Raw genomic sequence first — 16,043 nt, forward strand, 5'->3', positions numbered from 1 at the left:
GGAATTAGATGCTCCTTCGTTCTAGTAGGGAATTAGATGCTCCTTCGTTCTAGTGGGGGAGTAGACGTCGGGGAGACTAATATTGATGGCAATGGTGTATCCTGCCAGGGGATTTACTGACGTCTGTGATCAAAATTGCGAGAAGCTTAGTTGTCGGGGAGACAGATTGGCGACGAACCCATTCACATGGTGGAGAGTAAGATCAAGTCCACAAAAAATTCAGATTCCAAGTTTTTACTAAATAAGGTACCGAAATAAGGTACCCCAATTTCTAAATTTCTATGTGTGTGTGTGTGTGTGTGTGTGTGTGTGTGTGTGTGTGTGTGTGTGTGTGTGTGTGTGTGTGTGTGTGTGTGTGCGTCTGTGTACACGATATCTCTTCTCCCATTCAACGGAATGACTTGAAATTTGGAACTTGAGGTCCTTGCAATATAAGGATCCGACACGAACAATTTCGATCAAATGCAATTCAATATGGCGGCTAAAATGGAGAAAAATGGAGAAAATGTTGTCAAAAGAGGGTTTTTCGCGATTTTCTCGAAAACGGCTCCAACGATTTTGATTAAAGATATACCTGTAATAGTCATCGATAAGCTCTATCAACTGCCACAAGTCCCATATCTGTATAAATTTCAGGAGCTCCGCCCCATCTATGCAAAGTTTGATTTTAGATTGCCAATTATCAGGCTTCAGATACAATTTGAACAAAAAATTTCGAGTGGAAAAGATTGAGCATGAAAATGTCTACAATTAATGTTCAGCAACATTTTGACCTAAAATTGAAAATAAGCTCGAAATTCGAGAAAATGTGATTATCCAATTGCAAACTGTTGGCAACTGTTGATTCTATTGAATCATTCACTATGGAGAGATAGCAGACCTCGTATGTCTCCAGCGTTATTGTCCTGTCACCAGCTGGCTCAGATCTTTGTTTATAAGTAGACTTGAGAACACTAGCGTCAGGTGATCAATTCTCATAATGGCAAGGAAAGTTGTGAGAGTGCCCCACACAAGATTTTTGAAGTTATAAATTAAATACTTAGATAAATGGGATGTGACTCGAATATTGCAGTATGATTGTTTTGAAACTACCAGATGGTGGAATCGATCTGATATTCTCAATACAGTAGAATAATATCGTGGCACCGAGCTTCGCTCGTTATTATTCATTGACTTTTGATAAACCGAATACAATTCTTTGAAATGATTGGGGAAGTACTAAAGCTGCGTTTATACCAAGGTTAATAACAAAATGTTAATAACTTAATTCTTATAGATTCTAATAGATGGAACGGAACTTGACAAACACATACGCTCATCATGTGTATGATAAGTTATGTTCAATCTAATAGAATCTATAAGAATTGAGTTATTAACATTTTGTTAATAGCTTTGGTGTAAACGCAGCTTAACAGGCACAGCCCAAAACTGTTTCTTTCCCGAATTTTGATTTATTTATACCATTATAAATAGTCCAGAAAGTAGGTTATGTTCCATACACTTGAATTCAGGTTCAATTTTTTGTTCAAACATTTGAAAACAAAAAGATTATAATTTAGATTATATACAAACCAGATTGAATAACAAAATAACACTCACTAATCACTTGAAATTGTCAAATAATGATCAACTTTGAAAATTATGATGTACTCTACTTTAGGAGGATTATCATGTCATGTCAACAAATCAGATTATGTTGATCAAATCGATTAAATTGTCTAGCTAGATAAAATTTCTCGCTCATTGATTATGATTACACAGCTGGAAATAATTCTGTCTCTTTCCCACACAGGCACACGCATCTTCTGTTATCGAGAGACGACGTAATTATCATCTGTTTTCCAAGGATGAATTATCCTTGTCGTTCAGCGAGTTTTCCAAAGAATAAGACCTAGTGCAATCAAATCTTTATATCATAAACCTACAATGTTTCAAATTTTATGATATAAAGATTCGATTGCACTAGGTCTTATTCTTTGGAAAACTCGCTGAACGACAAGGATAATTCATCCTTGGAAAACAGATGATAATTACGTCAAATTTCGTGGAAATCGTTAGAGCCGTTTTCGAGATCCGAAAAACATAAATAACCAGATATAAAAATAGCCAGATATATACAGAAATTGCTCGCTTAATATAATATGATATTATATGATATTATATGTATTATATTCAATAGAATAATAATAGAATTTACTACAAGCGATTCCATGAAAATTTACAATATTTTGCCGCCATCTCGTTTTCCATGATTACAAATTCTTTTAGTTTGCCATCACGGATAGTCTCTTTCTTCATTTGATAAGGAAGAGATTGATACAATTTCCAAGTCTGTACCTTTAAGATTTCAAAGAGTATATTGAATTTGGAAAAGAGTTTCTCCAATGATACATTGGAAAGTATATGGCTACAAATTGAAGCCAAACGTTGAATGATTGGCGTTGATACCTATTAAAGATAATGTTACAGGTTGTAAAACGTGGTGAAGAAAAGAATACTTTTCCAATCAAAGAAAGATACAGAGGTAATTGATTGAAGTTTTCGCACGCATCATTATAAATAATAGAAAGGGAAATTATATAGCATCAATCCTTTATCTATTTTCATCAATCCCTGGAGGGAAATCGATCCCACTGGGTTTTATAAGCCGTGAATTTTAATAGCCCTCAACGAAATTTTTAGCCCTTTTTCCTCAATACATTAGCAGAAGTTAGAAAAGTGTAAATGAGTAAAAAGGTTCGAAGGGAAATTCAAAGCGAGATTTTATTCAGTCTTGAGAAGGAAAAACTCACTCAGTTATGGGATGCTAGATGTGTAGACTACAGTATTGATCAAGAAATTCCAAGATAAATCATATAATTGGAGCCATAAGTCATAACAGATCTTCTTCTTGTAGTGCTATCCGTTTCGGACGTTGGCTACCAGCTCTGTTGACAGCAATTCGGAAAAGTTCAACAGATGTCTTCCCAGTCCATTCCCTAAGATTGTGTAACCAGGATATTCTTCGTCTTCCTGGTCCTCTCCTTCCATCTATCTTCCCCTGCACGATGAGCTGCAGCAAAGAGTATCTGGACTCATTTCTCATTATGTGTCCTAAGTTTTATGTGTCATAACAGATAGAGGCTATTATAAATATTCTTTAATAAATATCAATCTCGAGTAGAAGCACCTTCTGAGAATTGAATGTCATGGAACCAAGAGTTTTTTCCTAATATGATGTTGAACCACGATTCCCATAAATTTAGATCATTATTGCTAAACATCATTAAATGAATTTCTGTATAATTTTCCCATGATTATTGAAATTGTTTGCAATTTTGCATGTATGTCCAGTCGCATACGCGTACTACCGCTGGTCCAGTGAGAGCTGGTCGACCAGTGACCGAGTGGCCAGAGCTAGCTAGCACTGCTAGCTCGTTCGCGGTTCGCAGGCAATCTCACTCACAGTTTCACCGCAATTAAATGCATGTTCATTTTGATTTCAGACAGTCGCTCGTGTATAATTAAGCTCTTGATTAAGTAATATTTTCTATTCTTTCCAAATGGATATAGATGTTTCAGTATAAGTGTTACTTAATATTGGGTTATCCCATATATCCCAATATGGAATAAACTCATGAAAGAACATACCGTTAGAATCATTGTTGATTGTACTGGAGGAGGATTTCTTCAAAAATTGACTTTGATGGTATATGAACAATAACAGTGTTATCTTTAAATTAAGTTCAGAATATTCCACACAAATCAAATTTGTCTTCATCCACTTTATATTCGTATAGTAGAGTCTATATTCGTATATTCAATAGAGTCTTGTTTTTTCTTCAAACAGACTAGAGTACTTTGAATATTTGAGTATTTGTGCATCCAGACATATACCATTAATTCATTTCTGATTCAGAACACTTCAGGAAAGTTTCCTCAGAGTTTGGTGCTCTTTAAGTTGGAGTTGATGTTGAACTTCCCAACATAGTTCGTGCAGACTACGAGTTTCATAACACCCCACACAGTTTGCTGTCACATAGTTTTGAACGTATTTTAGTCGAAATGGACAATGATTGCAAATTGAAAAGTTGAGGCTGTCGCTGGGTGGGAATAGGTGAAACAGGAAGGGAAAGAAAGATGCGTGCGTCTCTCAACAAGGGACAAAGCTGAGGGAATAGGGAAAATTCGACTCTACCTCTGGAGTGGCGTTGCCAGTGTATGATTGCACAAGTAGTGCGATGTGCGATGCGATGTTGGCCGCGTGGTTGATTTTCACTGCTTGTGTTGTGCTGATTTCGCGACCGATCTGCTGTTTTCCGTCGCGAACGTATTCCTCAGTGACGGAACTGATCGCTGCCGCCAAGTGTGAGGCATTGGGCTTCTCACCCGAAACTAATCCAAAGGTTTGTTAACCCTTTCTTCATCTTGCAATTACCCTGAGTTTTTCAATTCCCCAACTACTTTCCAATCTAGAGACACTTCAAACTTCTTAGAACTTGATATTGCACAGTTCAAGTACAAGTTTAGAGTACACTAAATAAAAGTTTGAAGGATTTTAAATGATGATGGAGAACAGTAGATGAAGGTTTAATTAACTCTTGAAATATAATAGATGTGAAACTTTGAATGGTAGTTTGAAGAACACTTTCAAACTACGCGTAATTTATATTATTTTAAAGAGCATCCGAGCCTTGAATCTAGTTTGAACAAAACACTTAAATAATTAATAAATTGAATAACTCGTAGGATAAATATAAATATGATCATGTAATTCTGGTTTTGAGAATGCGATCACCAGCGAGTCGCACACGGTGATCTTCGCTCGTGAATTGAGCTCCTGATTTATCACCAGCTATCTTTTTCATTCTGTAGAATGAATGAAATATAGAGCGTCTGTCTGTCTATAAATGCCGATGATGCAAATATATAATATTCTCTGGTAGATCAGTTCAGGATGTAGAAATCTCATCTGCTATTGGAATAGCCTCTATTAATAATTATCTAAATTGCTAAAATCTTATTTTGAACTCAAGTAAATCAATAATTATCTCATGTATGACAAAGCAGAGTAGGAACCAAAATCGATATTCTAGGGTGGAATTGAATAATTGAATTTTAGCAACAGAAGATAGTACAAAGTTTTGGGCTTATTAATTAATTAGTGGACTGTAATCTGACATAGGATAATAATGTTTTCCATGTTATGAAAAAAATTTCCCCTGGTCTTTAAGCTTCAAGGCAAATTTCCAGTGTTTGTATTGTCCAAACATTGAAATCTGTATATCATGCAGTAATTCTTGCACATTTGGCATAATATGGTCTTTGTATCAAAAATAAACTCCGTGAACTAAAACGATCAAATAAACAACCAACAAAATAGAATAAACCAGATGAAATTAATCCATGACTAATTATTAAACACAAAGAACCTATATATCCGTAATAGCCTGAAAGATGTGACTCAGTAAGATTGTTTTTCTCGCAGCTTGGGATTTTGACAATATATGGGCAATATGTTTTTAGGAAGACCAATTCAGAAATGAGAAACCAGACTCTACTATACGCGTTATGGTAGAATTGATGAAAGACGTACAGGGTATGTGAAAAGTCCGAGAACGGCTTAATATCTCATACACAAAGGTAATTTGACGGTGGGTGTGATTGGGGATCCTCAAATACTCAAATTGAAAAAAACTATTTTACAATGACTTTAAATATCTGGTCCGCCATCTAGGATCCGCCATATTGAATAAAATTTCATTTTTTAAAATAGGATGGTGGTCATGAGATACATGATTTCAATAGGGAATTTCAAGAAAAAATGAATGGCGGAAACCGCATATCGATATCTCAAACCGTTTCGGAAATATTCACATTATTAAACAATACTATTCAAAGCAGAAAAGAGAGAAAAAAGTCTGAGAACGGCTTAGTATCTCATAAAAATCTGGTGTGGCGCACTCACACAACTTTCCTTGATGTTATGAAAATTTATCACCTGACGATAGTGTTCACGCGCATCTCAATTCTACTATTGAAAGATCCAAGACAGCTGGTGACAAGACAATAACACTGGAGACACACGAAGTCTGCTATCTCTTGATAGTGAATCATTTAATAGAATCAACAGTTGCCTAGAGTTTGCAATATTGGATAATCACATTTTCTCGAATTTTGAGCTTATTATTTTAAATTTTAGGTGAAAATGTTACTGAACATTAATTGTAGAGATTTTCATGCTTAATATGTTCCACTTGAAATTTTTTGTTTAAATTGTATCTGAAGCCTGATAATATAGAATCTAAAATCATACTTTGCATAGATGGGGCAGAGCTCCTGGAATTTTTACAGATAGGAGACTTGTGGCAGTTGATAGAGCTTATCAATGACTATTTCAGTTATAAATTTGATCAAAATCGTTGGAGCCGTTTTCGAGAAAATCGCGAAAAACCCTGTTTTTGACAACATTTTCGCCATTTTAGCCGCCATCTTTGATTGAATCTGATCGAAATTGTTCGTGTCGGATCCTTATAGGGGAAGGACCTTAGGTTCCAAATTTCAAGTCATTCCGTTAATTGGGAGATGAGATATCGTGTACACACACACACACACACACACACACACACACACACACACACACACACACACACACACAGACCAATACCCAAAACCCACTTTTTTGGACTCAGGGGACCTTGGAACATATAGATATTTAGTAATTGGGGTACCTTAATTGGGGTACCTTAATTTTTTTCGGAAAGCAATACTTTCCTTACCTATGGTTATAGGGCAAGGAAAGTAAAAAGAAGTGATTCCAAGTTGGGTGTGATTGGAGATGTTACTCGAATTGAAAATACAACTTTTCTATGACTTTAAAAATATGGTCCGCCATTTTGAGTGCAACTTTTTTTTTAATAGTAAGGTGGTCATGTGATGCATGATTTCGATACGGAATTTCAAGAAAAATGAATGGCGAAAACGCACATCGATATCTCAAACCGTTTAGAAGATATGCACATTCTCAATACCACTCACGTATTTCATTTCTGATTCGCATGGTACTGATTGATAATGTGAATATCTTCTGAAAGTATTTTCAATTCGAGTAACACCCCCAATCACACCCACCTTGGAATCACTTCTTTTTATGAGATACTATGCCGTTCTCATACCTTTTTCTCTCGTTAATCGATAATCAATTAGCATTTGAATAAATGCATTCTCTATTTATTTCCATCTGTAAACTGGTTGGCCGCTATGGCTTCGTATAAAATGAGCGCTGCTATCCAGAGATTGTCAGTTTGGTGTAAGGGTAAGTATTCCTGACTGGCAATTGGGAGGTACCGGGTTCGATTCCCGGGCTGGCAACTGATTTTTGGATAGTAGTTCTCATCGTATTTCTACCTGCTGTTAACCCTGTTTCAATGTCTGCAGTAGCAGAAGTCTTCGGGGTGATTTACAGCATTTATTTAGGATTTTCGTTAATTGATAATTATATATTAATTAGCATTTGAATAAATGCATTCTCTATTTAATTCCATCTGTAGAGTAAATTTGCACCAATGTTGGCTTGAGACAAGGTTGCCCACTCTCTCCAACATTGTTCAATGTGTTATGCTGATGATCTGTGTTGAAGTTGGAAGCAGAAGATATAACCAGACATCCAGATATCTCCTAGGGTGGTTCTCAGTTCATTGTGGTTCGCTGATGATCAAGTAATATTACAAGAAACTGAGGATGATCTGCAGAGAGCATTATACCATCTGAATCTCCTTAGTATGATATGAAGATCTTATTCAGCAAAAGTGAGGTTTTTCTGGGCAAAGCTCCTTTAAGATTTAGAATAGTTGTTCTTGATAATAAAGTCCTGGAGCAAGTATCACACTTCAAGTATTCGGGTTGCGATATTACCTACGAAATGGACCAAGACCTGAATGTGAAACTGGACAGATTCCAATCCATGTATGGAACAATGAATCGGACTTTGAAAAATAGAGCCAGGAGAGAGATAAAGCTTAAATTCTATAAGGTGATGGCTATTGTAACGATTTTATATGGCAGTGGATACCTAAGAAGAAAGAGTGCAGCTGGTTAAATGCTGCCGAAATTAGATTTTTAAGAGGAGTGAAAGGATGCACAATGGAAGATAGGATTTGTAATGTAAGAAAAGAGCTCAATATAATATCTATATGGTAGAAAATTGAAGAGAATCAGCAGAACAGGAAATATCATGTTCAAAGGATGGAGAGCGACAGGATTCTCAAGGCATCAGTCATGTCTATAACCCAGTTGGAAGGAGAAGTGTGGGCAGACCTCGCAAAAGATGGATGTGATGGGGAGTTTGAAGTCGGAACTTCAGCGAATTTTTCCGAAAACTAGTCCCAGCTAAAAATAATTTCTTTATCATAAACTTATAATAATCTTAATTATCATCAATATTGTTTGAACAGCTTTGGAGTTCCATCGAACATACCCGAAAACATACATAATTGACATAAAGTACCTACAAACAGAACTTGCTCGTTTAATAGAATAGGATTATACTTTGAAATTATATGATAGGAGAAAACTACCCTTATTCTGCATTATACAACGATACTGTGATAATATTGGGCATATTCAACTATTTTTTAAATCAGCATTATAATATTCTTCACCTGATTCATCATGATTATCCTGGAAACCTAATTCCCGCTATACTCACTGTATTTTGATACTTCATAAAGCCCTTCTCTTGATAAATCTGCTCCATTTTCCTCACTCATTAACCAGTATATTCAGGTCAACGAGCCTCAATCTCTAACAATAATTATATTCAAATAGAACTTCCTCCTCTGTTTCCTCTATCCTACAGGATTTACATAGACTAAGATAAGTGTGTGCACTCAAGTAACATTGATCCCATTGGAGTTATGTGTTTATTAAGTTCTAGGAGATTTGCATAATTATTAGAAACTTGTTTCCGAACTAAATTGAATATTGAGCCAATATTGAAATGCTCAAATATTAGGTACTAGAACTATGGATCAGTAGGCCAATATAGCTGAAGGAGATGGAGAGAGATTACTGGCATTGGAAAGAAGCATTCCTTTAATCTCATCATCAGTCCTATCCTCTTATACAATGAGATTCACTTGATACTGTCAGTATTGGTAGAATGCAAAGCTTTGATGTTATTCACAATGATTATAAGAAATTCCGAGAGTTTGACGTGAATCTAACTGTAAATGAGATTAAGATACTGGAAGTGAAGTGGCTTTCGACAATAGATTTCTCCTCTGAACAATCACAATAATTAATTTTCTCTCTCTCTCTCTCTCTCTCTCTCTCGTCAAACTCACCAAATGATGTCCTCCCTGCACTCTCGTTGACTAAGGAGACAATCCAATCGCATCCCTGCAAACAACTCACAAGCAACAGGGAATTAAGATATCACTTGTCAGCTTTTGTTCTTCCAGTCTTTGATTAAAGTATCTAATATTTGCCCGACCCTGAATCTTCACTTGACCCTAAACTCTCGTTTTTCCTGTCTTACATTACAATTATTTAATTAAAGTGGATTTTCAAATCTAATATAAATGGCCATATAATAAAGAAATAAATATGAATTAAAAATCAAATTGAATTTATTTATTGCAAAACGTTGTTCATGTCACAACAAAGTCGATTTTTATAGTCATAATTGGCGCCTTTAGCCAAGTTTGTTCGGTGACGACAATTTCTGTTTTCCTATTATTTTTTTGTTTGAAATCTATTACAGTAATAGCCGCACAACGTAAAATTCAATTGCTTGTGAATTCTTATCAATCAAGAAACAGAAAATGAAACCGTTAATCCTCACAATATTCAATAATATAAAGAAAAATATTTTGAATTCTCCACGCATCCCTTCAACTTGTGTTATGTTGATTAACATAATATAATTTTGGCTGCTTTATAGGCATGGCTGCCTGTTCCGGTCTTTGAAAAAAACTTTCACAAATTGAAATTTACCTTCATATTCTTGCTTGATTTTGGGACAACTTTTTTCTTGGTCTCCCAACATCTATCTTGGCTGCTGGTTTGTCATGAAGAGCTTTCACGGGGATTCTACCGGTTGGCATTCTGTCAATGTGTATTTTCCATCTACTTCGAAATGTTTTGATCTCTTCATTCAGTGGCTCAACCTTTCAAATGTCCTTATTTCAGAGTAGATTCAATTTTGTGCATACTTTTACACTCCTTAGAAAGCGTATCTAAGTCGCTTGAATTCTACTGATCTCTTTTTAGAACCCATGATTCGCTTCCGTATGTAAACACTGAGAAAGCAATGGTTATAGAATAGAACTTTGTGTCTTCCCTTACTTTACTTTTCAAAGTCCTATGAATTTCTCCAAAAATATTCTTGAACTTTTCACCTTTTCATAGGTGAGAGTGGAGCCCAAATAAGTGAAGGCTGAAACTTGCTCCAAACACAATTTCGGTTTTAGGAGCTTTGGGGCCAGTACTTTTTGGGACCAATACCTTTTGGGACTAATTGGGAATAATATGGTTATTAACATAGCCATAACCTATTCATTTGAGACGTGAGTCGTGAGAGAAACACACTGCCGGTAGACTGCAGCACATGACGGTGTAACAGAAGAAAGATGACTCAGACGGTAGTCGCCAGTGCGGCCAACGCCGAAACTACAGTTAGCCTAGCAGCTAATAGTTAATGCCCATCCAAGTGCGTTTGAGTAAACAATAATCATAATCTGGAAATTAGTTGTGCATAGGATCGAAGTTTTGCCGATTATGTAGGATATTTTAAATTGAAATATTGAATTTTAAAATTCCTTCTTAATTTTTTTCTGTGTGGGGCCCCAGAGGAGCGCGGGGCCCCAGGCACCGCCTTGTTCGCCTTCATGTAGGGCCGCCTCTGGTGGTTGGACATTTTTGGGGGCATTTTTTCAAGTCTGGGCCAGGTCTCTACCTGCGAGGTAATTGGCAGCTAATAGTCGACCCTTTCCATAGGTCCACACGCTTCTATCACTGAATGGAAACTATTCATAGATCAATTTTCAGATATAATTCTGTGTACTAAGTAGATAAACAATTTATTTTTATAAAAAAACATCTTGAGAAGGCTTATTTTCTATTATTTTATAAAATCTAAGGAACGATATCAAACAATTGAATTATTATGAAATAAGGCATCAAACAACGAATGCAGTTGAAGGTTGGAACTCCAAATTCAATGCTTTGTTAGGTAAATCGAAATCCAAAATAAACGATTAATTTGATCATTACTTTTATGGATAAAGCTGAGAATTCAGCATCTTTGTGGATGAGGAAACCAATGAATTTGGAAGGGTAGAGAAGGAAGATCAAATACAGAAAAATTGATGAGGCTATTCTAAAAACTATTGATAAATATGATGAGACTGGTGACATCAGGACCTTTCTGTTCACTGTATCTTATTTGGATAATTTTGATTGAGACAACTTGAATTTTATATTAATATCTTTTAAATATCAGCGATACACGCATTCAAGACATAAAAAATACAAAATAGAAATTAAATAATATGAAAAAAGAAAAAAGGTTTTTTAACTCGCCTGAGTGATGGGAATCATGGAAGAATTAAATATTTCCCTTCAGCCCAGCCACGATCTTTCCTCTCAGAAAGTATATGTATATTAACTGGTATTATTTTGATCAAAAATATATACAGTAATTCAATAACTGAACAGAGTTCAGAATTAAAACGAATCAATATCAACAATTAGGTTCTTGAAATTACCAGCATCATCCTTTTATCTTTCATCCAAACAATACTATAAACATTCAATATTTAACATTTTCATTTGTAGCTCATTTTTCTATAATTTCAAATAACAGTAGCTGTATAAACATCCCTCAAATTAAATGAAAAATAGCAATTCATATTTTCCTGCTAGAGTAGCACAAATAATAATTCAACTTGAAAATCTAAATGAATAAATTTATAAAGTATATCGAATGAATATTTATAATAGTTGAATAGGCCTGCAACTGACTCTCCAATTCTATGTGTTCAACGCCTTTTTGTTCAAGAAAAATGTCCATCTACCTGTTGGAGACACCCGGATTTACATGCGAAGACCCATTGGTCCCAAAATTCCTGGTCCGGTCCCAAAGTTCCGGTCACCACAATTTCTGTTCGGACTGGTCATTTTCCTTTGAACACCACTTTTGTCTTCGTAGCTGAAATTCAAAAGTTATACTCCACATATATTTTTGTCAGTTGATATATGCAGTACTGCTGGTCCTCTGCTTCCTGAGTAAAGATTTGGTCATCTGTAAAAATTCAATATCGATATTTCAGTGTTAGAAATGAAACATAATGATAAAACATAGAGTTCAGTGTAAAAATGAAATATACGATTAAAATTGATACAGTAGCTCAATAATCTAGTTCTAGATTTATTATGATTCATTCAATTCAAACGTGAATTCTTGAATAAATTGACCAAACATGATAAAACTGAACAACTCAACAAGAAATTAACAACATATTGAGTTGTTATTTCATTTTTCTCTTGAATTGTGAGGGAGAATCCCCAATAAAATTCTGTTGATAAAAAATAAAATTTGAAAAGCGTTTTCCAGGTAATAGCGTTCCTGTAAAAGTTCCACTTATCGATGAGAGATCATATCAAGTGTAACATAACAGAAAAAAAATTGAGTTGAAACCTTTTGGAGTTAAATCATATTCTAAATGTATGAAGCCGTCATTGGGTATATTTCAAAGGGTGCTTTGTAACCCATGCATTCTCACAGGATGACAGGAACTTTGTTTTCAGAGATAAAGAATTGGTTCATTTTTCAATAATAACAGAAGTTGACTTGTTCAGACACCCTCGTGTCAAAAATTCCTTCACAAAAAGAAAAAAAAGTTGTCAACGTACTGTGTTATTTTTCCAAATTCATTTTACAATCTTCGGTTGAAAATTGTCCTCTTTGTCACCGTGTTTATTGCATTATTACGTGCTTCATAATAATTCTCATTCCAATTCCAAGTTTTACTTATACACCATGCAGCGTGAAAAAAAGAAACTCTTGACATGTTGTTCTCTTGTCTGGAAATCTTATAAAATATGGAAAAATGACCAAAGGGTACACGCAAGAACTCTCAGCATAATCCAACTTAAAATGTATCCTACAGTTTGAGAAAGCTTCTTTGCTTCTCTTGAATTTATCTTCCCTCTCGGACGGAAGCTCCACACTCCACAGGGAGAAAAGAAAAGTTATCTTGCCAAATGAGAATCACTTTTTCACATTCCCATCTTAGTCCAGTAAACGAAAGTTTATAAACGAAAAACTTTGGGACAATTTTTGACAACGCATCTATTTTAAGGATAGTTAGGGGGGTACACATATCAAAATGGGGTGGGAGTGGTTCGATGGTACCGTATTTTGGTTTCTCGCATATAACTCGAACAATATGCTTCTTACAGACATTATTATCGAATACGGCATTGAAGCTCACAAATTTGCCTACAAGGTTTATCTGGAATATTCTTCAACATCTCTCATATAGTTTTCTAGGTAAACGAGGTGTTACATTTTGAAGAAACCACTTTTTTCACCTTCAGGTCTAACAACGTTTCAACAATGCATAGCCTAAAAGACAAATGTTGAATGTGAGACTGTAGAGCATTCAATTCTCTTCAATTTAATGTATTATTCCACCATTTAATGTTTTTATTCAATTGGTCAAAAATTGTACTCCATATTTTCCTTCATACCTTTTTTGAGCATCCTTTGCCTGGACTATCTGCTATATTCTGAAATTCGAGCCTTTAAGACTTTTCTGCTACATTTAATAAAACATGTGAACACAATAAGGCACTGTCTCTCCATTCCTAATTAACGGATTAACTTGACATTTCAAACTTAGGGTTCTCATACCATAAGGAAGCAAACCGGAGAAATTCAACAGAATGCAACAAAATGGCGGATAATGAGTAACTGACAGAAGTCTCGTTTCTGACAAGATACCAGAAGATTCGCATCATTCTCAAGAAAATATATTTTGTAATTCTTCTATGACGATTTTCTAAAAAAATGACTGAACCAAGATTGTTGAAATTATAACCCTGGATAATAGCTATTTATAAGCTCTATCAACTGGCTATAGGCTCTAGAAAAGAGTCTCTCTTCTGGGCACTAGAAGGGGCTTCTCACCATCCTTGAAAAAAATAAACTTAAACCGCCCGCTTGGTTGCTTGCTTGCTTGCTTACGGAATAGGCAACCCGCAATACAAGGTTCTCTATCTAATCTCAACTTATGGGCAATAAAAATGCATTCACAATATTTTAAATGATACATTACAGTTGTTCTTGAAACAAATACATAAGTTGTGCGGGTGTAACACACCAGATTATTTTGTTTCATGTTGCTCATAAAAAATATAAGATTTTGAGCCCATACCATGCAGTTACTGCTCTACATTACAACCTATTAGTTACGGTTTCTATTACAGAGAGCCCTTCCAGTTACTTTACAGTTAATATTTTACAAATTTTACGTTGCCTATGAATTTGATTGGTATTCATCGTGGTACATAAACAAGGAACGGCCGTCAACAAGACATAAAACAGGCTACACTTATACTATCTTATGAACAATGTTTAACAAAAATCAGCCTAATAAGATGTTTTTGGATAGTATCCGATCATATCAACATAGCCAATCAGTACTATTCTATTACCAGGTTGCTAATCAACCTAGTTATGTTTTGTCCAAGTCTTGCATTGCCATACTAAGGTTTGATCTATATAGCCCAGTCAATAGAATAAGAAAGGGCTGCGTGACGATGGGGTGAAGTGCAGGTGGCGCTTAGCTGAGGGCCTGAATAATTCTTGATACAGTATTTATTATTTAACAAAAATCCAAATTAATTAATCTAATTATTAATTTCCATCTGTACAACAATTCTTGAGAAAAGGAAATTGGATTTGATAACACTGTATGTATATGAGTGGACTGTTCTTAGGTTACGATCTTTGAATATTGAATAGACTCTATCAGTCATGAACCACTAGCAAAACTTCAACATACTTATAATTAAAAACATGGCTTAGTAAGTAATCAACTTCTTCCAACTAAATATACCAATTTAAAAATATTTGTTAATGGAAATAAACAATTAATTAACAAGAGAACAGGGCAGTTTGTAAGGCAAATTACATTCCAATTGGATGGAGCTAGCAGTGAATTGTGTATATTTACTGGATTGGTTTCTCTTCAATTGGGCTTGTAGGCCACTCTAAAGGCAAAAGGAGAAGAGCAAAAAAGAAGGAACTCAGAAAGATAATATAAATTTTGATTTAGCTCTGCTTGAGCTGAAGCTTTGAAGTTTTGTACCCCACAAGGCTAGCCCTGTATAAATTTACTTCAAGCGCTTATCAAAATCCAATCAAATCATCAAAATAATTCACTTTATTGCTAATAACATGATCATAAGACAAATATCACTTCTTTACTCGCGAACTCAGTAACGAATATTGGAATCCAATCGATATAGTCCTGTGAATTGTGTGTGTGTGTCAAGAAGTGAACTACAGTAAATAGTGCAGGTACTGTAAAAAATAATTCATTATAATAGAATTTTTTATTATTCATTCACATATTACTATGTATGCAACAACCCCATATCCACTCTGAGTACGTGAGCAGTAATACTCCAAATTATATATACAATCCGCTTGAAAAAAAGTTTCCAACATTGTAGTTGGAAATATAAAATCAGATTGAAAAGTTAGGACAACATCAGTGCTGGTTATATCATACACCAACCAAAAGTCGGGCGAAAACATCAGGCGGACAAAAACCAAGAAAACTGAGAAAATATAGGTTTGCCTTTTCGTAGCTTGCTGCCGTGCTGACTGTGGAGCATTGCAGGTTTGTCTACAGTTAAGGGTGCAGGAACACACTGTGCGTTTTTAAAAAGACTTTATTCAGGCCGAGCCTGTACACTACAACTACATAATACAGAATATTGCTTAAGACTACTTTACATTGATTCTAATACCGTATTTATATGAAACAGTT

Source organism: Nilaparvata lugens, chromosome 2 (assembly GCF_014356525.2).
Source record: "Nilaparvata lugens isolate BPH chromosome 2, ASM1435652v1, whole genome shotgun sequence".
Classification (NCBI taxonomy): Eukaryota; Metazoa; Arthropoda; class Insecta; order Hemiptera; family Delphacidae; genus Nilaparvata; species Nilaparvata lugens.